Source organism: Ambystoma mexicanum, chromosome 10, assembly GCF_040938575.1.
Source record: "Ambystoma mexicanum isolate Mex_15411 chromosome 10, UKY_AmexF1_1, whole genome shotgun sequence".
In the NCBI taxonomy this organism is placed as follows: domain Eukaryota; kingdom Metazoa; phylum Chordata; class Amphibia; order Caudata; family Ambystomatidae; genus Ambystoma; species Ambystoma mexicanum.
In genome coordinates, this window is record NC_090932.1 from 181,235,922 (window position 1) to 181,263,809 (window position 27,888).

At 46.6% G+C, this 27,888-nt stretch overlaps 1 protein-coding gene across 8 annotated transcripts in view; it reads left to right on the plus strand.

Moving 5' to 3' along the window:
• Positions 1–27,888, plus strand: part of ANK1 (ankyrin 1) — a 2,823,483-nt gene that overhangs the window by 1,107,753 nt on the left and 1,687,842 nt on the right. The gene's annotated exons all lie outside the window — the stretch shown is intronic.

Consider the following 27,888-nt stretch of genomic DNA (forward strand, 5'->3'; position numbering starts at 1 on the left):
CTGTATGCTGAAATGCAAGCGCTTTGGCCTATACTTTAGGCACATATTGTGGAACACCTCCAAACCTCCTGTGTGACAGAATTCTGTCAGTCCCCTCAAATCTCTTGATAGAGTTTTATCGAAAACAATCTTCTCAATGGCTTTGTGTGTCGGTGAAGATGGATTCAACTACTTCTTCTTCCGTGCCTCCACTGTGGATAAAGGGCCATGTTCACATTGGTGGAAATGTAGGTTTTCAGACCAGCGGTGCACGTTGGTACAGTGGTGCATCAGTGACCGCCATTTTCAAGTAGTATTTTCACTGACCCTTCACAAGTTTTGGAGCTCCGCCAAAGATGGTTGCTGATAGACTGGGACCACTCTGAAATACTTTCCAAACCTTTTTTTTTCCCTGCAGCCGAGATTTTCTTATTGATTGATTTAGCAAGATGCCATACGTCAAATTGATGTTTAATATGTGGGAACTGCTCTCTCATTGTCTTGGCAATTGAAACGTGTCTGTCCGTGGCTATGAGGTCGATGTGCATTCCCCTCGATTGTAGATATTCCACTGATTTTATAAATCCTAGTTTCTCCATGGCCACTGAGGATGTACATTGTGTTACCTGCACGACCACCGAACTCACAATTTTCTTACTGTCGATGTCCTGAAAGTGGTAGGTGCAGTACTTGGCAGAAAATCCAGGGCTGTCGCACAGTCCATCGCCAGCTAGCCTGAATCGTTTGCCTTCGAATGTACTTGCTAGAGATAATTGTTCAATTTTCCAAGCATCACTAATGGCCGGAAACAGATAATCATGTTGGTATTTGTAGTACTGCGTTTTTTAAATGAAATGGAGTCCCACAAACTGAAAAAAAGACTCTAACTTTCTAAAACTGGAGCCACTAAAAAGTGATGCAGCTGCACACAGTAGATTGCCTGCTGGCAGTTTCCCCAGCATTGATTGTGCAGACCATGAGAACGTATGATGTAATCTACAGGCGGCATGTATTGTGACGTTACTGCCTTGTTTTTGACGAGTCACATGAATCAATGGCTTCCCACATACTTTCCCTCTGACGGAATGCCCACATTTCAGCATACTTATAATATCCATCAAACAACTGTTGAATACTATGTATTTGCCCTCTTTCATTAGACTGTCATCCTGCGTCAAACTTGATTCGGCCCGTGACGTTGAGGACATATCACCACATTTGAAAGAAATATTGCTACTATCAAGTTCTGATGTGTCGGTGAATGCTGCTGCTGGTTCATTCTCTGTCATTTCAACACCTGTTACTTCAACATTTATGGGAGAACACAACAATGTCGACAGCTTTTTTGGTGGCAATTTCTTGGCGGGTGTAGATTGTGTGAATTGATCTGCGACTACTTCAGAGCTATCTTCAATACTTCCAGTATCATGTTGTTGCGGCGGTGCGGTCGTACTGTAGCAATGGTCCAATAAAACTTTGCTGGATTCTCCGGACACATTCATTTCATGTTCTGGCCATTGGACATTAGTCTCAACACGCCGCTTCTGAATTAATAATTCCTCCATAGTGTAAATGGTCTGGCAAGCAACATCTCTCATTCGCTTCACTGTCTGTGTATGTATAGTTCGTTGACCCACGGGTAACTAGAGGACAAATTGGAAAAGGGATGTTCAGTTTAAACACAAGATAAAGTATAGTACAATTGACTGGAAAAAAAACATAAAATAGTCCCCAGCACAAAACATTTCTAAAGTTATGAACTGTTTGTAACTAACCTTATTTTGGTTTCTTTTCTTTACACCTTTTTTGACTCGACCTTCAACATCTGCACGCTGTTGCTCTGATACGTATCCGCATGTCTCCCCTTCCTCTTGCGCTGCAACGACTATATTTTCTGGATCCGCATAGACAGCACGGAATGAGGCTCCATCGACTCCCTGAAACATAGTATTTTCATTACTGTGTATCAAAATATTGTTAGCGTGAAACGCACGTGAGGACGAACACACATGTACATCTCAATAGCCAAACACGATTTAAACGTTGTGTGGAACAATCAAACGACAAGTATTCCAGCTCTGATGACCTAGTTCGATGGAGATGTCAGTATACATACCTCTGGCTCTACATGGACTGCCACGAATGATTGTATTGAAGAGGAGGCATCAGCAACTCCCTGAAACACAGTACTTGCGTTAGTATGGTTTTCAATATCGTAAACATAACAGACACTTGGGGTCGACGGCACTGGTACATATAAAGAGATAACCACAAATGTTGCATTATCTAAAAGAATCAAGGAATATTTAAAAATGATCAGATTTAATCGACTTATTTCTCCAATGTCTTTACATCTGCATCATCTAAATGTGATCTTGTGATTGTAGTGGAAGCTCCAACATCTCCCTGAAACACGGTACTTGCGTTAATATGGAAGAAAGTATAGCAAATGGAATCACGTTATATGATCACGCTCGATGGAGCTGTCAGTATCCATACCTCATGCTGCTGAAGAATATCTAGGGCTGTTGTGAATGTGGTGCGCACTTCCGAAAGCTGTTGCGCCGATTCGTATCCGCATGGTCCCACTTCCACCGGAATTACTTGAATGTCAGGCTCCGCATCAAGTGCGTGGGTTGACGATTCAACAACAGCCTGAAACATAGTATTTGTATTAGTAAGGATTACAATATTGAAAACACAACACACGCTTGGGGTCGACCGCACAGGTACATATCAACGGCTAACCACAAATGAAACATGGTGTAGAACAATCAAACGACAAGTGTTCCAGTCCTGATGATCATGGTCAGTTGAGCTGTCAGTATCCATACCTCGGGCTGCTGAAGAACATCTAGGGCTGTTGTCAATGTGGTGGACGCTTCAGCATCTCCCTGAAAGACAGTACTTGCATTAGTATGGATAACACTAATTATAACTGAAAACAAACACCAGGGGACGACAACTAAGGTGTATATCAATTGGAAAGCACTAACCAAACAATTGGTAAAATAATCACACGATACATACAAACTATTACTTGACATGCATAAAACAAGTCTGTAGCGGAATAGCCAAGTATGATTACCCGATACGCGCTAGAAGTGGTTGATAACTGCGAGCACGTGACGGAAGTAGAATGTTCTTGATTCAGATTCAAGGGATAGTCAAGAAGTTGTAAAGGTAAATTATTGTTTGATAATGAAATGGCAATATTCAAAATTGCCATGTAAGGAGACAGAATACTTGAGTAATGCGCAATATAGCACAGTTCCCTGTGCCCATACATAGATTTCGTTTGAGGGTTATGAAATCTAAAAATAATATATTGATAAATGTCATTATTCAAAAAGCTATACACTCATATCAATGTCGAAAGTATTACAAATTGGAAACAACACCTAAAATATCAATGAATCCATTCGGCTACCTACACACTACTGCAAGGCCTAAAGCTAAAAACGGACACTTGACTCACCAGTGGCGGATTGTGGATAAATAGAATGGGAACAGCGTTTGCGAGCAATTTTCGTGTCGATCGCCGTTTGTTCTTCTTTCTTACCCAAGATGTGGTCTACATGTTCGAGGGAAAGTGCCGGCTGCAGATGCGGTATCGATCACCCCTCTTGTCCTCAAATACTTGTTGGACTCTACTTTCCAGCTCATCCAGTGGATATCCGCAATGTCTGACCCATTCTCTTATTCAATCAACAGTTTTCGGGAATACATGCATTGTAGTGCCTTCAGATTTAGCATGGGTCTTCGAAGGGCAACCGCTAATCGAACAGGCAGGCATTGTTGAAAATTCTGAAAAGTAAATATGAAGATAATTATAAAACCTTGATGAATAAAAATGTCATAAAAAAGTAAGTGAACCATACCATGCTCAATGCAAGGTTTGTTTTGGTCGCCGGAACTATACCAGTTCATCATGTGCGGCTTAGTATTTGCATAAGTTACAGAAATTTCTGTTTTGTCTTGCACGAAAAGGAACCATGCTTACATTACAGACTGGACCCCCGAAGGATGCAATTCGATGACAATTGACACAGATGAAAATAAATAGATCTATTGATAGCATAACAATTGAAACTCAAGTCAATATCAATGAGACCAGTGACCATAGCTCTATTGGGTACTGTAATAGCAAATAGATTGAAATGTAAAAATGACCGAAATATGACTAGGATACATGGCCTTACCTTGACCAACAAACAGTTGGATTCAGCAGGCCGAGCAGTATGTTGCAGGAGAACAGGTAGATGGCCACAGGTAGCACACTGACGAGTTTGCTCGAAGCGGTCAACGATAGCACGGCGACGAGCGATTAGCATAGATCTCAGTGCTTCTCAGGTAGAAGGTTCAGGAGTTGACTTGCAAAGCACAAAGATGTTCTCATGAGACATATCAAGTGGTTTATAAAGTATTAGAAACAGGGGTGTGTTTGTGAATGAATGACGTGTGTATGTCGTGGTATTATGTTTATTGCAGGGGGGCGGCCTGCCTCAGGGGAGGCCTGCCTGGAGACTCGGGGTCTGAGGAGGCCATGTGAGCGATGGCCCCTGGGCGTGGGATACCTTTTGAAGTGTACATGCTGTTTGGCACCTTGGCCGTTTGCGCCTGTCACAGCCCCCCATGCCAGCGCTCATCCCCGGGTGCGAACCGCCTTTGATAGAGGGGGTGGGATGGATGGGCATGGGGCGTGCAGATAAGGCACAGGAAGATTGCTGAATAGAGACACACTTATGTGGATTGCAGGGGGACGGCCTGCCTCAGGGGAGGCCTGCCGGAGACACGGGTTCTGAGGAGGCCATGTGAGCGATGGCCCCTGGGCGTGGGATACCTTTTGAAGTGTACATGTTGTTTGGCACCTTTTCCGTTTGCGCCCGTCCCTTGCCCTTATGTGATGTTAAAGGACACGGGGCATCTATTTTTGTACCCCCTTTCCACTCCATTTTGGCGACCAGGCCTCACTGCGATAGTACAGCGCGCAGAGCACATGGCCCACCGCCTCGTTCCCACTCTGACTGGAAAACTCCAGAGGTATTTGCAACAGCTAATAAATGTAACACATCACTCTCTGAGATCACGGTCCTGCATGTGAACCGGCTTGAACCATGCACATGGCTCGTTCATCTCCACAAACGTGTCCTTGCCCACGCACCCTCGCCAGTGGAAAGTAACTGCCATTCTGACCCTGTGTCCCTGCGAGGTATTCTCTTCATGTGCCAGACCACTGACCACGCCATGATGGCCACCTAGCAGATCCCCAACTAACATTAGACCCCTACTGCATTATATCGTTGTCTATCAATAACAAATGCCACATATCGGAGATTCTTGTGAGCACAGACCCACACTTCAAACATTGTATTATAGTGGTCAAGACCCTAGACCTAAGGCCTGTATAATCCAATGTTCATTGATAGTATAGATATATGTGTGACTTTTATAGAGACATAACCGACTGAAAGACTTTGAACAAGTGTTATTTAGTGCATGCATTATTGATAATATATTTGGTTAGCTTAGATAGTGACCACCCCGCTTCACAGCGACCTGAACTTCATCCCATTCCGAGCACAGGTGTCTGACGTCCATCCTTGCATGGAGACACACTTGATTGATTTAAAAAATCGAAACAACCGTTGTTAAAATATATGTGGTGTTTTATTTTGTAGCTTATTTTGATGACACAAAAATACAAAAGTTTACACATTCTACAGTTCAGGTTGCAGCACAGCGAGAGAAAATCCCCTGTACTGACCGCTGTCACTTGGGAATGTTTCTCTTATGGCACGAACGGCACAGGCGGGTATAACTCTTCGAACGCGGTGTCCAAGCCTCCCGTGAAGCCACCATGTAAAGGAACGATAGGCCACCAGCCTGTACCACCTGTGAAAAGGAATGAAACACACTGTTTTTAAATGAACAAGATAATTTTAATAAACGTTTGTTGTCAATGTCAATTCTTGTAACTAATGGCATTCTGCTCGGACAAATGCTATCTAGACACTGCACACTATTGAACGACTTTCATGCGTTACAATGATATGTATATGTAATTTTGGATATAGTAGAAGACCATGAAATAGTAGTGGCATCACAAGCAGAGTATACTTACTCGTTACTCGGATTACGAGGACGAACAGTTGCGCGAAGTTCGTGCATAAGCACCATCATTATCCTCAACACGGACCGTGTGAGGCAGGCTGCCCTGAAGTCTGGCAGCTCGGTGATGCATTGCGGTCGTGGCTCGCCTTCCGAAATGTAGACCACGCATCCCGAGTTTTCACAGCAGCAGCAGTTCTCCTCCTCGGTCGGCATTAGCTCGCACCGATTGCATGTGCACCAGGTGGAAACACTGTCAATGCGACTAGGTCCAGTGTCTTCATCCGTTGATTCGTCCTGCCAACTGCTGTCCGAAGCCCCATCGTTTTCGCGTGTTTCCCTTTCCAGTAGTTCCTCCTCGGTATACTCGGGCTCGTACATGTAGGGCATTATTGTATCCATTGTGTGTTGCACAAACTAAAATAATTGATAGCGGTGGTACTGGTATCTGTCCACACGGGCTACAAGCAACAAAGGTAGCTGACCAGAGCACAGAAACGAGTCACAGAATTCTCAAAGTAACACAGAGAGAGGAATGGAATCGAAAATCTGCTGCTGTGTGTTGTGAAACGGTCTGTTTATACTTATTGAGGAAAGAGGCGTCCTGCCATTTCCATGGCGACACGTCATTAGCTGAAGCGCAGCAAATGTTGACACGAGACGTGCTTTGGCGTTGTGAAATGGGGGGTACGCGTCTGCTGATGACAGGCTCAGGGGCGGGGGATATGATTTAGTGCCGCAAAAGCAGGTCAGCCAGGGTGATGGGGAAATGATAGGATTATCACAAAATGGCAGCTCTCTGGTGCCTGTTTTCGCGTGCGTTTAATGGATGAAAACTCGGGTAAGGTCCATAGGAAATTTTTCTAAAATCGAGCGATTTAGGCTTAAAAACACATGGCCGACCCGTAGGTGCAATAACAATTTTTGACCGAACCATTGCTTTAAGTCTAGAAGTAATCATTTTAGAATTTAGATTATTAATTGAGTGGATATCATGAGATACAAGAATACAAAGGTAATCCAGATGATTAGCATTGCAAGAAATTGCAAAATGATTAAAATCCATCTGAGTACATGCTTTGCAAAGGGGTAGAATTTGTGGTTTGCTGTAACCAGAAACTACAGAATAATGATTGATATGCTCTAACAATTTAAGAATTGATGATTTGGTATTAGAAAGTTACAGCAAAACAATTATCTGCCTATTATGAAACCTTAACTTCAAACCTGTGGAATGTAATACCCTGAATATCCATATCATTACAGATATTTTGGAGTAAAGGTTTAAGAGCTAACACAAAAAGGAGAAGCAATAACTGACAGACCTGACAGGTGCCTCTGCCTAATGAGATGGGTTCAGACATGGTATGACGCCAAATGTGGAATTGAAAAGAATTATGAAGAATCTCACCTAACGAGATACAATTAATACCAATGCCATGCCAAAATGAAGAGATTGAAACATACATTCCCAAGAGCGATGTTCCAATGCTATTTCAGCATCTAAAGAGGCAATAGCTACAGGAACACTAGAAGGAAATGGGAGATCAATGATGTGACATAATAAACGAGTATTGGTGGATGCATTCTGACCGTTAATGAAGCTTGTTTGATCTGGGTGATCTTAAAATGGCATTGCCCTGTCAAGTCTATTGGAGAGAAATTTTGCAAAGATGTTGCATTCAGCATTAATTAATGAGGTTGGGTGATAGTTTTGGACAAGGTCTGAGTCTTTGCCAGATTATAGGAATAACATAATGAGAACATCACTAAAAGTGCCCGATACAGGCAGATTGATTGTTAAGGTGGATTTCCAAAATTACCCCTTCTGGGATTTTGGGAGGCCAACCTATTATGGTGAACAGGAAAGACACTGATGTCTGTCTGGTGTTTAGTAATAAGGAAGGCCCTAAAATGAATACATTGAGAAGGGCCTTCTTGGCAAAGCATATTAATGTCATGTGTGAAATTCTGTGAAAAGCATTAAGCACAGGATGTGTGCATTTGAAATTCAGCTTTGAGCAAAGAGAACTGTAATCTTTGAACATAACTGACTTTTCATTTCCAAGAAAGAAGCAGGCTACATGTAAAAGGGAGACCCAGAATTAAAGTAATTATTTTGCAGGGAATACTGCAAGCCATTTAATCAAACAATTATAATTGAATTTCGTCATATGTCTTTCCAATGTGAATAGCAAATGTAAAGATGATGTAGTTAGAGCAATAGGTGTATTCCAGTCAATGTGAGAATATATAATATGTTCCCTAAAGCTGCCATGTTAGTAATTCATTCAAATGATATTGTTTAAAACGCAAGAATGGGAATGGAAATGCTATTGAATTTCATTTGGCTGTGTGGTGTACATTGAAAAATAGGTCTGCATTTATAAGTGAAGAAATGAAACCCAAAAGAGGTGGAGTGAAAGAACCAAATTGAATCGCATTTCAAGTTTATATTCTCATTTGTTGGCATAAATGAAGAGATCAGGGCCTTTAGTCTAGTTGGAGTTGAAATTGGATAGAAAATAATTACACATTTTAGTCAGGCCAAATGACTTTTAAGATTATCTGAGATGCTCCTCCGTTGTATTCAACGTAGCCTTCAGAGTATGTAAACATCATAAATCTTAAGGCATGCACTCATGGCGCAAAGCCTTGATTTCAAAGAGATGCCATATGCTTTACTTCACATAAACTCGTAGACTGAATCTAGGTCCGAAGCATGGCATTAGCCAGCTGCTTTGGATTCGTTAAGGTTAAATGTCATTGAAGCTATGCACAACCAAGACATTTTATTTTGAATAAGTGGTGACATAGAAAGGGAACACTTCGGCAGTGTGGGGCCAAATTACCACCAAAATTGGATACAGTTACTGCCACTTGGTCCTGTGGGTTTACCATGGGATTACAAGCGGTGGTTAGGAAAGTATTAGTTATACAGACTCCATTGGGGATTTTTTGCAGAATTACCAATGGCGGAATTACAGAGTGGTAATTGTGCTGGTTTTTGGAGGAAAAGTGGAAGATTTATCTCCAGCATCATGTCCGTTACCAGCCAAAAAAGGGGCAGTAATTTGATTACTGCCACTTTTTTTCCACCCCACCAAACTCAGAATGAGCCACTAAGCCTTGCATCGCCATGCAGGCTCTGATTTATCTGATCTTTTGATGTTGTAGATAAAACAAAACCTCCAACAGTATATTGAAAAGGCATTATATGTTGTAATTTTGCAAATGGCTCAAATTTGATAAAAATGTATATAAATAATGATCAGAATTCCAACAAAGTTTTCGCTAAGCGTGCAAAAACTAAAAATAAAGGTTTTATCAAGGTAACATAGATGGTTCAGAAATTAGAGCATAAAAAACAAATAAACGTTTCTCAATACAAGGGGCTTTCCTCCCACTGTTTGGACTGGAAAGCCCTACTTTTGACCTGCCAGAAGTGGAGTTAGAGGGAATACAATGGCATACACATAGACATAGGATAGAAAGAAAAAGGTTTGGATTATGGAATATTGAGTGGGGAAGAGACAGGAGTGGAATTAACTGGAGATTGGAGAAAAACAAGAATGATCCCACAGAGTAGAGTCTAGTTCATTGAGAGAGAGAAGCCAGAACAGCCCATAAAAGGATGTCCAATTGGCGGTGGGGAATTTAATTCCAAACTAGGTACCTGAATAGAGGGTTTTGAAGACAGGATGATGCCTGGCTGATGGGGCCCTGGCTGTTTTTCCCAAAACCAGAAGTTACATCTAAAAGGTAAGTTAAAAGAAACTCCTAACCATTCCTTAAAATTGTCCAACTTTGATCAGGGTGTACTGTGTGAAGGGAAAAGGACTGGGAATGCAAAGCAGGTGCAATTCAAAATTAGGGGCACAGTTGATAATATCCAAATGTTCTGTGTTCCTTTTAAATATTAAATACAAAGTGAGATGTGGTTTCATTCCACGTTGCAATGAAAAACGAAATCCAAATTTAAAAGCATTTTGGCTGTCACTTTAAAGTGGGATTGCATTGGTAGAGCTGAGTATTATTTGCCAGTATAGTTATTTGTCGAAACTGGGGTTGAGTCCCAGTAAGTCATAGTGCCATGCAAGTACTATCGCCTGGGATGATGATATACAGTTAAGGCCACCAGCAGAGTCCATAGAGTAAGCTGGATATTTGCTCAACAAAATGTATGCTGAAAAAATTGCTTCTATTAAGAACTGTGCAAAGTGCAAATCCTCTGCATTTTCCTGTCTGTCAATGCCTAGGCATAGTAGGTTGTAGTTGGGGAGAGAATGTTTACTAAATATCTGTTACTGCAGAACAGTACTTCTCCAGCCCCGAAATATAAAGACTAAAAGCCGTACATTCAGGCTCCTTTTAAAACCTTGTATGTTTCTGTATAGAAAGGAATTCAATCATGTGCAAGTAAAACCATACACACACATTCATGTTTAGTGAAAGCCACATACACACGCATATAGTAAACTGCACCCACACTTTCAGCATACATAGGATACATGGGGGTACATGAAACCTTCTTGTACGTATTGTCACAAAATAACTATTATCAAACACACACATATATATATGCACACATATACACACACACACACAATTTACCTTAAAGACAGTTAAACAATAGAGAGAATAGCATAAGACTTTCAATAACTGTATGTACTAAAATGAGAGTAGAGAGAGACAAACAGTACCCTAACTATTTCTCCAAGATATACTGTTCAAGTAGGTATACTATTGGATTTGAGCAATGACAGTGGTTGTGAATAAATGTTCCAAAAGTTTACAAAAGTCCAGGTAAGTGTCTCTCTCAGTCCCACTACACTACGGTAGACCCAGGAGGGGATCCTTTACTAGACCAGCACTGCTCTAAGTCGGGAAAAAGAGAGATAGGGACAGGACTTTACACCCTTATAACCCCATGGAGGAGAGTGGGGATGAAACAGGTATGTTAACTTACCCAGCCTTATTCCGATTTTCCCAGAGACCACTTCAGGGGTTCCGGAATCCTTTGGGGCTAGGTCAAGGGAGGCCCAGGGATCGCATAGGTCTTTTTCAGACTCTTGAGTTAGTTTTGGTTGGTCGTGGTACCTGTACTACGGTTCCAGGGACTGTCTAGCTGATCACCCGTGCGACTAAGAGAAGAAGACTTCTGTGGAAGAGGCAATCTCAGGAGACCTCCAGGGAGTGAAAAAGAAGGGATTCAATGGGAGTCACTACGTTCAGGCGGTGACAGGCAATCTTCTGTTGTTGAACAGAGGAGCAGGTCCTGCATGCTTTCTGTTGGGACTAGAAGGCTAAACATGCAGGAAACGGTGTCTTGTAGCACAGGTTGAAAAACTCCAAGTTCCAAGGATGCTCCTGAAACGGAGACGACACCAGCGGGGTAGCCCAGGAGAGAGCTAATCGGTCCACTGGGTGGTCCAGGGATAATTCCAAAGGTTCAGCAGGCACAGATCATCCAGCAGTGGTCGAGACTGGTTGTTCCCACTGGTCCAGGGGTTGAAGAACCACAGAGGGCCTTCTAGGAGTCAGGACAGAGGAGTAGGGCTTCACCGGGTCTGCACTGGTGCTGATGCTGCCCAGCTGAAATGGTCAACCTCAGGTCTTCAGAGGGCTGCACTTCTTTGTAGGGGTCTGGCTCCAATGATTATAGGAGTCCTCCCTTAATCCAGGATTTGGACTGGATTTGTCGCCAGGTCCACCAATGGTAAGGATCTAAACCCTTCTAAACCATTCAGACTGGCAGTGGCCATCCAATCATGGATAACCACTGGCCAAACATTCTGCCCAGTAACAGACACACAGGGACATTGAGGCGGACTGGGACCAGACAGTCTCAACCTCTACATCTGGCCACACACACAAAGATCACCACTTTGCCCGGGAAAGCAGGGGCTTTGCCTGGTAACAGACTTTACATGTATGGTAATTCCTGACCCGAGAGGTCAGGAAGAAGGCCAAAGGACAATACGGCCAATGTATATATACACACACACACACACACATATGGTACTCTTTATGGTATTATGCGGTAAGATGCAAAAGTGCACAAGTAAAAAATGAAGAACATGGTAGAAAAATATCTGCTGCCACCAGCTCATCCTGGACAGAATGCATTTGTAACCACAAAATTACAAAAGAAAAAGTTATAAGGATACAAAATATCCTAACCGCACTTCACTTTATGGTGATGTGTGCAGCTTTTAAAATACTAGAAGCTTCCAGGGAGACATAGGGCCTCATTACAACTGTGCCGTTCTGGAGATAAGCGTGCCGGTCGCACCGTAACCGGCACCCTTTCTGGACCACCACACTACAACTCTGCGGGCGGTGCGCCCTGCAGGTCTGACCTGCCGGATGTAACGGCACCTGCCTGCAGACTTTTCATGAAAGCACTGGCACCGTTAGCAACGGTGACAGTGCTTCCGTCTTCCCACTCCCATGGAGTCCTGCCGGACTCCATGGGAATGGGGACTAACATTTTCCAGAGCCTGACTTCCCGATCCACTGGGACTTGTAATGTCCCAGTAGACCCTGTGATGTCAGGCGCCAGAAAAGTTGTATGAGTCTGGCAGGAACCTGCCGGTAGCTGCCGGACTCCTAATGAGGCCCATAGTCTCCCAGTACTGATAGTCTTAGGGACTGTCAGTTTCCCCATAAAAACAAGCACAGAGCAAGTAAAGCCTTACTGCCAAAATGTTAGGTCAGCACCCAACAAAACAAAGCAAAAAGAAATAGTGTCCCATAGAAGTCTATGGGATGAAAGCAGCAAAAAGAAAATCTTTCCTAACACAAATATTAAATTAATCAAGAAGGACCAGAGCCAATATACCTCCAAAGGATGCATACCAGTCTACGGAAAATCAATCCATACCAGGGGCCTTACCAGGTTTTCAATCAAGAATAGCTTTTTTTACTTCCTGTAGAGCAAATAAATATTATCCAGAAAAGATAAATCAGGTTTATTTGCATTATAATAGCTGGAGTTTGACAGATAGTTGGACATTTCAGGAAAGGGAGGGTGAGTAGTTTCAGGGGTGTATAAATGTTGATAATATTGGAAAAAGGCATTAACAATTTCAGAATTGTTAGTAGTTATATTTTAGTTATAGGAATGGAAAAAGATTTGATTCGAGAACGTTCAGATCTGTGATTAAGGTATGATGCCTATAGTGTGCCCACCTTATTATAGCTCCATACAATTTTGAGCTGATTTTAAGTAAGGTGCAGCAAGAACTATGAGTGATATACCTATTGTAGTCAATGCGTTTATTAGATTTTTGATTGAGCTTTCGGATGGGTCACTATAAAACACACCTTCAAGTGTTTTAATGTAATTCAGAAGATTCTTGGCAAAGTTATTGTACTTTTCCTTTGTTTTAACTGAGTATTTTATAATATGGCCTCAAACAGTTGATTTGAATGCATCCTATGTTGTAGCAATTCAAGAATCTGTATAGTAGTTAACATTAAAATATCTTTCTGAACATTATGTATGAATTGAATTATATAATTGTAAAGTGCTCTGTTGCTTCCCAAAACTAGGTCCTCACTCAGTAGATACCCTAACAATAATAATAAAGTAATAAGAATTAAATATTTATCAGCAAATCAATTATTATTACATTTCCAGTAAGATGTTTTGAACTCATAAAAATCACAATCAAAGATAGTGCTAATATGGGCATGATCACATAATCCATTTTCCGTTGAGATGTTATGACGCAGAGAGATACTGATTTATTACAGAATATATAATCAATCCTAGAAAATGACTTATGAACAGGTGGGAAAAATTAGAATTCTACAAGATCAGGATTAGCTAAATACCATTTATCTACTAGAGCCAACTGATGAGCATTTTTTAAAATCATTACGTGATTTAGAATTGAAAACTGTAGCATTAGATATATTCTAAGGAATAAGGCTTCACATTATTTATAAACATAAAACATACTTTGAATGGATTGTGTCCTCCCACGTATTCCTCATCTTGTGATAATTCATTATCTCCAGCTTTGCTGCTTCGGAAAAAAACATTCTCGGCAGAGGGTGCTGTGCTCGAGGTCGTGGCGTCGATTGTCCCTCGACAGACTCCGTACTCTGTGGACGTCACCAATGGTATAAATAGCTCGAGCCGTGCCTGTTGCTTCAGTTCCGTTTTTCCGATCGCTTCGCTATCGAGAACGGCGCGCTTCTATTTTCTGAGACGAAAATGTCGTCATCTTCAACTCCTTCGACACCCAAGACGGGGTTCAAGAAGTGTGTAGATTGTGGATCTAAAATGTCGATCACCGATCCCCACCGGATTTGTGTCTGGTGTCTCGGTTCCAGTCACCGAACCGACGACTGCGGGTCCTGTCAATCCATCACAGAGAAAGCTCTTCGTGAGAGGAGAGGTAAACTGTCGGTGGGGAGGGAAGCCTCTAAGAAGGCTATGTCAAAAAGACATAAGAAAGCGACTGATTCGAAGGAATCGGATCGCCATAGGCACTCAAAGAGATCTCGATCTAGGAGTAGATCGAGACATTCTTCATCATCATCTAAAAAAATGAAGAGGAGACAAAGATATCCCTCATCATCATCTTCTTCTTCAGAGTCGACCGAAGAAATTCGATGTCCGACTAAATCGGATTCTCCCAGTAAGTGGGAAGAATTCTGCAAAAAGATGATGGAGGTTTTCGAGAACGCGGCCCCGACCCCCTCGAAAGACCCTCTAAAAAGCCATACCCCTAAAGTCGCTCCATTGGACGACAAAGGGAAGTCCAAGACGACCATGGCAAAGACTGGTAGCATCGAGGAATCTAAAAGAAGTTGAGTCGACGTAAATCCGTCGAAGACTCTTCGAGAGTCGAGCACTTTTCCAGTGCCATGCAAAAAACACAAGTCGTCGAAGACTTCGACGACTTTGTGGATGCCCTCGGCGTCGATAATTTCGACTCCAAAACCAAAAACATCCTCGACACCAGTATCGAAGTCATCTTCGAAGTCTTCGAAGATCCCGTCGACAATTTTGAAGGATTTATCAATTCTTTCGACGCAGACAGTAGAGGAAGAAAGGAGATTCACTCCATTGCCCAGATCAGACTTTTTCAAGTCTATGTTAGCAATTTATGAAGAATCTGCTTCAGAAGAGGACGAAGTTACTCCTTTTGGAGTTTCTTATGGTACAAGACAAGTTCCTGAGGAACTTATTGATCAGGAATCTAGAATGAGAGACCTGAGTGATACTCTACATTCTGCCAGTGGAATTGACACATCCCCAGAATTAGAGTTCGCCAGACCTGATCCTGCAGAGCATGCAGATGCTGGGTACAGGGGTCATGTGACCAGGGTAATTGAGTATATGGGTTGGGGTAATACTTCACCCATTTTTGAACAAGATGACATGATGGATATAATCATCAATGGACCTCAGAAAGATCCTGTTCTCCCTTTCCACAAGGCCCTTCTAAGGACTGTGGAGAAAAACTGGGAGAAACCAGAGAGTATTGCTGCTGCAGATAGCACTTTTCCCAAAAAAATATAGGCCAGCTGGAACATATCCTTAATATTTGAATAAACATCTGACTCCAGAGAGTTTAGTTATTCAGGCAGCATCCACTTCAAAACAAACTGCTTATCCAACTATCCCTCCAGATAGAGAGGATAAAAAAGTTGATGCCTGAGCACGTAACGTTTTCACGTCAGGCAGTATGGCACTTAAGTCGGCAAATGTCACCTGTACCCTAGCCAGGTTTACCCATACCCTGTGGGACTGTATTTCGGTGGCGGCTGATCATATTCCGGAAAGCGAGGAAAGTGAAGGCTTCATGAATATAGTCAAAGACTGGAAGGAGGCAATGGGGAAATGTCTCCAGTCTGGACTGGATACTGCTGATACTATCAGCAGATCCATGGCTGCAAGTGTTGTGCTACGCAGATTTGCATGGTTGAGGAAGTCAGGGTTTGCACCAGACGTGCAAGCCAGACTCCTCAACATGCCCTTTGATGGCTCGAGGCTCTTTGGCAGAAAGGCTGATGAAAGCCTAGAAAAACTTCAGACCTCGAAAGCGGCAGCTAAATCACTTAGCGCCTCTTTGCGCCAGCCTCTAAAACCCTATTCCGGCTCATCTTCTTGGAGGGGTTGTTCTTTTCGATACTACTCCTCTTTTGGTAGAGGAAGAGGACAGGCTTCTCAAAGGGGCAAAAGAAACTTCCCTCGTGGAGCATGAGGAAGAGGTGCAAAATCAGCCTCAGAAGCGGCATCTGTACCCTCAGCCACTCCTTCAGCCACCTCCAAATCCCTCTGAGACCTTGGTACACAAAACACCAGTGGGAGGCAGGATCTCTCAACATCTGAAGGAATGGCGAAGCATTACCTCAAATGCTTGGGCACTGGAAACAGTAGCCCAAGGTTACTGTCTTCCTTTTCTAAAAAGGCCTCAGAATCATCCACCGGTAGCCAACTCCACCGAAATTCCAGACCCCCTACTGTTGCAGGAAATTTTAACCCTGCTAGAGAAAGGTGCCATAGAACTGGTACCTGTAGCGAAGAGGAACAGGGGTTGATACTCCCCGTATTTTCTCATCCCAAAAAAAGACGGAGGACTGAGACCCTCAGGAAGGACAAGTTCAAGATGGTGACTCTTTCTCAGATCCTTCAGGCTCTCCAACTCCAAGATTGGTTGGTATCATTGGACCTTCAGGATGCTTACTTTCATGTGCCAATTCATCCAAAGCACAGAAAGTACCTGAGGTTCGCGATTGGCAATCCTCATTATCAATTTCGAGTTCTGCCATTCGGGTTGACCTCCGCCCCAAGGGTTTTCACCAAACTGTTGGCGGTTGTGGCAGCAAGTCTCAGGAGAGGGGGCATTCACATCTACCCCTACCCTGGACGATTGGTTTATCAGAGCAAGTTCTCCAGAACAAGCTCAGGAACATCTTTTGATCACCTGCCACTTCCTCCACAAATTGGGCTTCTCCCTCAATTTCAAGAAGTCCCACATGATACCATCCCAGAAGCTCCAGTTTATCGGAGCAGTCTTGGACCCTTCCTCGGGAAAAGCCTCGCCTCCCGAGGTGAGAGCTCTCCACATCCAGCAGATGGTAACAAAATTCCAGAATGCCCATGTCATCCTGCATTTTCCTAGTACCAGAGGCCAGGTTGAGAATGAGATCCCTTCAATGGGCACTCAGAACTCAGTGGTCCCAGTTCTCAGGGAATATGTCGGATCTTCTGCAAGTCCCGAGCGCAGTTGCTGAGGATCTTCTATGGTGGGCTTGCAACGACAACATTCTCAAGGGAGAGTCTTTTTGGCAACCATGGGCGGAGATAACAGTAGTGGCGGACGCCTCACTCACGGGGTGGGGAGCACACACCAACGATCTGACAATCAGCGGTCGTTGGTCTCCATCGGAGTCCAAACTACACAACCTTTTGGAGCTGAGGGCAATCAGACTACCTCTGAAGGCCTTTCTTCCCTCTGTACAGGGAAAGAATGTCCTGATAATGACGGACAACAGGGTGGCCATGTACTACCTCAACAAAAGAGGAGGAGTAGGGTCACTACCACTGTGCAGAGAGGCAATGCAGCTATGGTTCTGGGCAATATGAGAAGGAATCTCTCTATCAGCAATTCACCTAGCCGGAGAGAAGAACATGGCGGCAGATGCTCTGAGCAGGCAGAGCACGGTCTCTCATGAGTGGGAGATAGCTCAGGAAGCCTTATGGAGATTTTCGCCCTTTGGGGAACCCCTCAAGTGGATCTGTTCGCCACCGCGATCAACCGGAAGTGCGATCAGTACTGCTCAAGGGAATTTCCTCAAAGAGGAGCTCTGGGAGACACATTCGTAGTGGAGTGGAAGTTTCCACTGCTGTACGCGTTTCCCCCAGTCCCCGTGATTCTTCAAGTAATCAGCAGGTTGAGAAAGTTCAGGAAAACCATGATCCTAATTGCCCCAGATTGGGCCAGGAGGACGTGGTACCCGGACCTTCTGGACATGTCCATCTGCCCTCCAATACGTCTTCCGCAAAGAGAGGATCTTCTCTCGCAAGAGGAAGGTCGGGTTCGCCATCCAGAGGTCAAGACACTCAACCTTCACGCATGGTTTCTGAGAGGTTGAGATACAAGGATTGGGATCTTCCGGATGACATAATGGAAATATTGCTTTTGGCCAGAAGACAAGCAACAAAATCTTTGTACCGATGTCACTGGAACAGGTTTAGTAACTGGTGCAAAGACAAGGATGTGGACCCTTTTCAGTGTGGCACCCCAATGGTGCTTTCTTTTCCATTACATCTAGCTAATCTGGGGCTCCAGATAGGAACAATCAAAGGATACCTTGCTGCGCTGTCCATTTTCAAGCGCTCCTCGGAAGAGGTTTCATATTTCAAAATACCGTTAATCATTCAATTCTTAAAAGGGCTTACTAATGTATACCCTCCAGTACCTTTTCACGTACCAACTTGGGATTTAAATTTAGTACTAACATTCTTGACTTGCATACCCTTTGAGCCTCTGCATTCATGTCCATTGAGGCTTTTAACTCTAAAAACTGTCCTTCTTGTGGCCCTATCATCAGCCCGCAGGGTTAGTGAACTTCAGGCTCTCTCATGCAAACCACTATATACTATTTTTTATAAGGATAGTCCTTAAAGTTAAACCTTCATTCTTACCAAAAGTAGTCTCGGACTTCCATTTGTCACAAAAAATAGTACTACCAACTTTTTATCCTCCTCCTCATCTGGGCAAGGAAGAGGAGAGATTACACAGACTAGATCCCAACAGGGCTCTTAATTTTTACATCTCAAGGATGGCTAAATTGAGACAAGGGCCCTCATTACGACCCCGATGGTAAGCGAAAAACGATGCCGGCAAATGAATACCGGCATCGTTTTCCGCTAGGTCTGATTATGACCCGTGAAAGTGCTATTAGCGGCATTGTAGTTAACGGTGCCGCTAACTGCACCAAGGTCGCGCATACGCGACCTTCCATGCCGTAAATACCGGCATCGCGCAAAGGTACGCGAATCACGAACCAAGCGGACATGCACTTAACGCCATCACAAAGGCCGTTAAGTACCTTACCGCCATGGTGCTAATTCCGCCATCGCGAACCAACCGTAAATGCCCATGTGCAGTGTATCCAGCTGCCACAGGTGCACAGAATCAGCACAGGTGGAGGCAATACAGACTCACCAAGTACAAAAAGAGCCCACCCCACCCCTTCCCACACCCAGTCACACTCCACAATGATTCCAATAGGACTAGCAATGTTGGGGCTGGAGGACCTGATTGCAATGCAAGTGCTACAACTACAACTACAACTACAACAACAACAACAACAGGCAGCACAGAGGAGACGCAGGAGGAGAAGGAGGGCAAGGCAGGGCCAGCAAGCCCCACCAGCACAGCCAGTGCCACCACGCAGGCAGCCCCCAATCCCACGCATCAGAGCCAGTCCATTCAACCTCACCGCTGAGCAGATCCACACCCTGTACCGTTTGGACCGGGACACCATCACCACCATCGTGGACATGATACACAACGACATCGTCAGCATGATAGAAACACCCACCGCCATCCCACCCCTACTGAAGGTAGTGTCCGTGCTCCACTTCCTGGCCACAGGCACCTACCAGCACACAGTGGGGCACTTGCATGGCATTTCACAACCATTATTCTCACGTACACTGATCCAAGTGCTTGATGCCCTCCTCAAGCACACAGACGACCACATCTCATTACCACGGTCTGCCCAGGAGATTGCAAACACCAAAGTGGGTTTCCATGCATTAGCTGGCATACCTGGTTGCATTGATGCCATCGACTGCACCCATGTGGAATTGGTGGTCCCACATGCCATGGAGGTACCGTACCGCAACCGTAAACTATTTCACTCAATCAACGTGCAAATGGTCTGTGACTCCAACAGGATCATCACACATTGTTGTGCCCGATTCCCCGGATCAACCCATGATTCAATGGTCCTGCGTAACTCCATAATACCACGCTACATGGAGCGACATGCAGGGCCAAGATCCTGGCTACTCGGTGAGTCTCATGTCATGGACATGGAAATGTGAAATGGGTAGGTGATCGACGTACCAATGCATACTTTACCTGGCTGAAAGGGGGGGGAATGATGCATACTTTACCTGGCTGAATGGGGGGGGTGATGCATACTTTACCTGGCTGAAAGGGGGGGGAATGATGCATACTTTACCTGGCTGAAAGGGGGGGGGTGATGCATACATTACCTGGCTGAAAGGGGGGGGAGAATGATGCATACTTTACCTGAGCGTTGATATCACAGGACACGTGCCAGGTCACCAAATCAAACGCCATGAACGAACACAGTGGATGGGCACTCACAAGGCACTTGACCCCCGTGCATACATTGGTTGTTGGCATGCGAAACAGTCCATGAGAGCAATACATATATACCGGTCACATAGTGTGAATCCATTTGTGCATGTAAAATTGGTACGAAGTAAAAGTCAAATGCATGCCATGGTGGCACATCATGTTTGATATTTGATGTCATGACTGACACATACATTGTTGCCCACATACAGGTGATGCAGGCTATCCCCTGAAGAGGTGGCTCCTTACACCAGTCCGGAACCCACAGAACCAGCACGAGGAGGACTTCAACCGTGCACGTACACGTACCCGTGTGGTGATTGAGCAGGCATTCGGCCTACTGAAGGCACGTTTTCGCTGTCTCAGCAGGTCTGGTGGGGCACTCCTGTACCGCCATGAGAAGGTTGCAAAGATCGTCATGGCATGTGTCATGCTACACAATATGTGCATCAGACGAAATGTGGCCCTGCCCCCTGACGCTGAACTGCAACCACCTGACGATGAGAATGAGGAGGTTGGGGATGGGGCAGCACCTCAGGGAGGCAGCGATGCACAGGAGGGGCGTGAAATGCGTCAAAATATCATTAACCAATGCTTCTAGCACACACGGCTGGTGTGTGTAACATGGAGACGGCACTTGGGGCACTGTGTATGTCTGGGACATGCACACTGTGGACTGTACACCAATAAAGCACACATACGCAATGAGCAATGTCCACACATTTGATTTGTGCAAAAGGGAAAAGTGTATTGGAAATGTGAATTGGTTTAACACACCCACTCCCCCCTCCCCCCTGAACTCCCCAACACACCCACTCCCTCCTCCCCCCTCCCCCCTGAACTCCCCAACACACCCACTCCCCCCTGAACTCCCTGCAAAGGTGTGAGGATGCCTGTGATGAAATGGCTAATGTTGCATTTTTCCACTGGGCGGCCACTATTGGCAGCCCCCTTCTCAGGCCCCCCCGGGCACCCCTGCCTGTGCTCCCCAGGTTCCTGCCCAATCGGCGACGGGGCTGCTTGGGGTTGAACTTGCAGCGGAGGAGGTACCTGGCTGCTCATTGGGACGCATGTCCCTAATTGACTGAACTAGCTCAGAGAGCACGTGCCGCACCGCGGCGAGTTCAGCGCAGATGTCCTTTGTGGAGGACTGTATTGCAGCCTTCACAGTCTCTGCGCATTGCTGCATTCCTGCCCTTGCAGCCCCACATTCTGCCACATGCTCAGTCAGAAGTGAGGAGAGTTGGTGCTGCCGTGTGATAATCTCCTCCAACGACTGTTGATTTTTCTGGGCCATGGATATTGGCAGTGGTGTTTCCATTGGGCTGCTCGCCTCCTGCACATCTTGCACTGAGCATGGAGAGCCTGGCCAAGACTCAACATCTGATTGCCCCTGTGTGGCATCTTCATACTGGCTGCTTTGGGACAGGTAGGGGGAATGAGGGTGGGCAGTGGGGGGTCCTACAATGATCTCCTCATCAATCCCCGCATCACTGTCAGAGGAAGCTGCAATGGCAGCAATTTCCCCGATTGTGCTGCTTCCTGCAGACACAGTCCCCTCTCTGGCCACCAGTTGGTGTATGTCTGCTGCTGCTGCTGGTACTGTGCTGCTTGCTGTGGTGCCTGTCAGTGCCCTATCCTGTGTTTTTCCCACATATTTTGTCTGCTGTGGGGGTTTGGTCTGTACAGCAGAGGTGGAGGGTAGGTGTGCTGGCATGCGGTCCTTGCCTTCTTGGCAGGTGTGGCGGCAGTAGTGTCTTCCTCGTCGAGGTCGGAATGGGAGCCTGTGGTGGAGCAAAGGAGGGAAAGTGTTATTGATGGGTCTGCGGACATTGAGCGGGCATTGTGATGACTGCCATCATTTTGATTACTAGATGCTGCACATTGTAGGCTGGGACATACAGGTTGTCTCCCTTTTGTGTGGAAGTAGCATGGAGGTATGTGGGTGCCTACAGTTAGGGTGTGCATACTGCATGTGTACAGGGTGGAGGCCAGAAATGGCTGTAGGCAGTCTTCTGCTGATGTGTCGCATTAACACTATTAGGCAACATTGTGCTTCACATGAATATGGACTTCAGTGACTTTTGCATGGCTTGATTTGAGGCACCTACCTGCGTCGCCTGATGTCGGGGCTCCTCTCTCCATTTCTCCTATCCCCTCGATGCTCTCGATGCCGATTATACTGGCACAGATTTCCTCTCAGGGCTGCAATTTTATTGGGGACTCTGATCCTCCGCCTGTTGCCATGCCCATGTTCCTGTTGGCGGACATGATGCTCCTAACGCGGAGCCGGAGATCATCCCACCGCTTACGGCACTGTCTCACGTTTCAGGGTGCTGTTTCCACTGCACTGTCCCGCTGTGCAACTAGGGCCCAGATGGCCTTCTTCTGTGCAATTGCTGGTCTGGTCATTTGGGTGGAAAAGACTACAGCGGCGTTTTCCTGGAGTGTCTCCGCCAACATGTTCAGCTCCTCCCTGCTGAAACGGTCCTGCCGCTGGCAATCACAACTTTTCTTGACAACTTTAGGCATTTTCTCGAAGGGTAGATGTAGCTGATGTTTTCTGCCGGTTCTCAGGGTCAGATGTCCACTGGTTGCGGAGGATGCCAATGGATTGTGTTTTTGAAGATGGCCGCCGTGCTCTTTCCCGTTCCGCCGCGATGACGCAACTTCCGGTTCCGGTCACCGCTAATATTGGTGGGAGGGGTGGCGGTGGTGCACATTGCGCGGCCTACGATGCCGGTAGGTGCCATTTTGGGGACGTTACCGGCATGGCGCAGTTTACATTACTGGCATGGCGCAATGCTCGTGCCCGATGGGTCGTAATGTGCCGCTTTTTACGGCTTCAGGCCAGCACGGACACGTTAGTTGCGCCATGCCGGTAATGTACATTACTTACCGCCGGGGTCGTAATGAGGGCCAAGATGACCAACTATTCGTGGGTTATACTGGTCATAAATTAGGCTTATCTGTAACAAAACAGATCATTTCCCTCTCGATCATATTAGCCATAGTTGAATGCTACAGATTAGCGGGAAAAGAACCACCAGATGGGCTTCGTGCCCATTCTACAAGGGGAATGGCTACTTCTGCGGCTCTAAAGAGGGGAGTCCCGGCAGCAGATATTTGTGCAGCTGCAACCTGGAAAACAATGCATACTTTTGTTAAACATTATTGTTTGGATACTGCCTCCTCTAATGAGGGTTTATTTGCCAAGGCAGTTCTGCATTCTGTCCACAAAAACTGAAATTAGTACTCCCGCCTCCAAAATTGCTACTGCTATGGGAGCCTATCACAAGATGAGGAATACGTGGGAGGACACAATCCATTCGAAGAACAAGTTACTTACCAACTGTAACGTTCTTTCGACTGGATGCTACTCCCACGCTTTCCTCATCGACCCCCCATTCCTACCCCACAGTACAGTTTACGTTTTCTTACACTTTCCTCTCATGAAGAATGTATCGGTCATGGGGCACGCTTGGGTGTTCCTCCTATATGTTTCATCGAAAAAACAGAACTGAAGCAACAGGTGCGGCTCGAGCTATTTATACCATTGGTGACGTAGACCGAGTACGGAGTCCGTCGAGGGACAATCGACGCCACGACCTCGAGCACAGCGCCCTCTGCCGAGAATCTTTTTTTCCAAAGCAGCGAAGCTGGAGATAACGAATTATCACGAAATTAGGAATATGTGGGAGGAACATCCAGTCGAATGAACGTTACAGTTGGTAAGTAACTTGTTCTTCTTTACCAGTCTAGATAATGCTAATGTATTTCCTGATGGACTACTCCATGCCTCCCCTATGAAGGAGCATGTAGGATTGGCTGTTGTAACCAGCATGCAACCAGCAACTGATTAATGCTTTATTACCCAAGTAATTCTGCATTGTGCAATCTATTTATTGTTTTATAGCACATTTTATTAGTTTCAAAGTTTCTTGTGATAACAAAACTGTGCTCTGTAAGAACGTGTGACTCAAGCAGTAGTATATATTACCTTCAATAGCAGTATACAAACCGGCATTTTTGGCATGTTTAAATAGAGTATTAATGTTGGATAATTCAGCTACTTTGACTAACCAAAGTCTTCCTACTTGAGACAGATTTTAGTGTATTTCTGTCGTCACCCTCGAGATCTATCTATAAACTTGCTGTTTTAGTTTCATGCAGAATCTACATCCATTTTTTCATTTTGAAAAGCTAATACAATCTCCCCGACCCCACATCATAGCTATATTATGCTTTGTGATCATCAGTGTTACCACTTTATATAATCTCTCCAGAATGGGTCTGGCATGGATTCACATGCTCATGAATATTCCCCATCGTCAGGCCGGGAATCCTCGGTATAGAAAAAATTAGTTTCGTTTCTGATCTGTCTTTCTTAGTAGTAACCAATCACTGGTCTCTGGGTCATACTGCCCCCAGCCAATGACTGCCCTCTCCCTAAGCCCCGCCTCTGGCAGCCATCCTCAGATTTTTACCGCACGTTCAAGTGTTGGGAGTCCTCGTGCTGTAGCTCTCGAGTTTTTGCTGCGTTTTCGCTCTTTTTCAGGAGATGTTTCTCATTTTTCGGTTAAATAGAGCCTCAAGCTCCACCGTTGCTACATCCGATCAACGGGGATCCGTTTCGGAGTTTTCTACGCCCCTCAAGGGTGAAGATTTTGTCGAGTTACGTTTTTGGAGGATTCCAGAAGTTGCGAGGCCTACCCCGGACATGGCCCAGGAGAAAGGAAGCTCGACGCCCGGGAAGCTGTTCAGGACCTGCCCTGGATGCCAGCTTCGTTATGCCTCTACTGTCTCCATGAGGACAAGACGCACAAGGAGAAGGACTGTGCGTTTTGTGGGAACATGTCGGAGCGGACCATGAAGGATCGCCACCTCTGTCTCGCCAACTGGCTGGAAGGGAAGAGCCCGTCAGGCGAGAAGAAGAAAAAGAAGTCAGAGCGGTCTTCTAAATCCTGTGAGGGTGCCCCGGCGACGGGGGCCCAACAAAAGGCTAAGCACCGCAAGTCCGCAGGCACCGGGAGCGCCGAACGGTCAGGCTCCTTGGCTGCCAGGCAGGGCGCATCCTCCCTGGTGCCATCAACCACGAGCCAACGATCTGGCTCGGGTAAGAGGAAGTCCGAGAACCCGGCGAAGCTTCTGGAGAGGCCCCGGTCGATCTCGAAGATTCCGGCAGAGGGGGAGCGAGGCTCAGACCCTCCCCCCAAGGTGAAGGCCCCAGGCGTCCAGAAGGTGGCGATGACCTTAATTCATCCTGCTAAGACCTCGATTGAGGATGTCGCCGCGGCCCTGGCTCAGCCTGTGGAGGCTACACCAGTGGAGGCGCCCTCAGGACCCAGAGTCTCCCTGCCGCCTCAGAGGGAGTCGTCTTTCAGGCCCATTGAGAAGACCCCCACAAAGTCCTCGTTGGAAAAGGTGGGGGAGGGGCTGATGGCCATCGTGGATACGGACACGACTTCTGAAGAAGAGCTCATCGAAGTCGTGGAAGAGGCCCAGCCCATCGGGAGGGATCCCGTCGAAGGCGACGACGAGAGCGACGGTGTCGCCGACAAGGCTCCTCAAGAGCCCTCGCGCCCGTCGTTTCCGGCACCGCAGGACACCTCTGCAGCCATTTTGTCAGCGATTCAGTCCTTATGCTCGGAGATAAGGACAAGGTTGCCCCTTCCCCCGACGGAGGTACCTGAGCCAGACCCGAAGGGGGAACCGGAGCCAGGACCTTCAGAGAGTCCACCGCATAAGAGGAGGAGGACGCATCCTGTGCCACCTCTCCCACCTCTGCGGCCTGCTCTGCCTTCCCCCCCAGTCTACTACCCACGGGGATGATACAGGCACGGACACGGCTACGACAGGTACAGATGACGACGGAGGCGACGACGGGATGTGTCCCCCGTCAGCCCCTGCTCGGGCGTCCCCGCCCGACGAGATTGGATCCTTTCATGCCATGATTTCCAGGGCATCCGAGCTTTTTCAGCTCTGCCCAGAAGAAAAGAAGAAAGAAGGGTTCCTTTACCAACGGCAGGAGGCTAAAAGGAAGACGGTCCTCACCCTACCGCTTCTTGATGACATCTGGGATGAGGGGCGCGCCCTCCTCAAGAACCCTGCCATGGCTCCAGCAAAGAGAGACCGGTACGAGAAGAAGTACCGGGTCCCCAACGCTGCCCCCTTGTGCCTTCGGGCACAACCTACACCGGATTCGGTCTTCTCGGCGGCAGCAAAGAAGAAAGCTGGGGGGGCATCGGCCTCGACATCAACTTCCCCGCCGGACTGCAAGGGCAGGAAGTTGGACACGATGGGACGACGGATCATCTCATCCGCAGCGACAACTATCAAGGCGGCCAACGCCCTGGCTATCGTAGCCCGCTACGACAGGGAGTTGTGGTTCAAAATCGCCCCCCTGTTAGACTTCCTTCCGGACGCCAAAAGGGCTGAGGCCCTCGAAATCCTACAGGAGGGGGAGATCGCTTCGGACCACGCCATCACGGTGGCAACAGACATCACCGACACCGGTTTCCGTCAGTTGGGCAACGGCGTTTGCTTGAGACGACAAGGATGGCTCAAGGCCACGGATTTCCACCAGGACGTACAAACCAAGGTCTTGGACATGCCCTTCGATGGGAACAACCTGTTTGGGAAGGCGGTTGATGAGTCCCTTCAGGCCATCAAGACAGACACAGAGACCGCCCGGGCACTGGGAGTGCTCCAACAACGACGGCCGTCCTTTCGAGCTCCGGAGGCAGACAAGGTGCCTCCAAGGGATCCGCAGTGGCTCCTCCACTTACCGCCAAGCGGCACGATCTTCGTCCCAGGAAGCCTACAGGGGACGCGGCAAGTCAGGTGGTGCCCGTCGTCGTCGACAAGGAGGTCAAAGAGGCAAGGCGGCCTCCAAACAAGATTGAACCGACCGTGGGGTCGGGCCCCCGCCGAAGCACCCCGGTGGGAGGCCGGCTGGCGAGGTTCGTCAGCGTGTGGGAGTCCATCTCCACCGACCGTTGGGTGCTGGACGCCCTGGCCCAAGGGCACGCCCTCGAGTTTCAGAAGAAGTGCCCTCGCGTTCCACCCGTGGCCAGGAAAGAAAATAACGTCCCTCAACTACTGTTGGAAGTAAGGGCGATGCTCAAGAAGGGTGCCATCGAGCTCGTCCCAAAGAGGCTCCGGGGCTCCGGAGTTTACTCAAGGTACTTCCTCGTAAAAAAGAAGACAGGAGGATGGCGCCCCATCCTGGACCTGCGACGACTGAACAAGTACATCAAGGCACAGAAGTTTCATATGGTCACCCTCCAGCATGTGCTGGGACAGCTGGAGGAGGGCGATTTCCTTTCGTCGTTGGACTTGGAGGATGCGTACTTCCACATCCCCATTCTAAAAAGACACCGAAAGTTCCTCAGGTTCGTGGTCCAAGGGCGGCACTACCAGTTCAAGGCCCTCC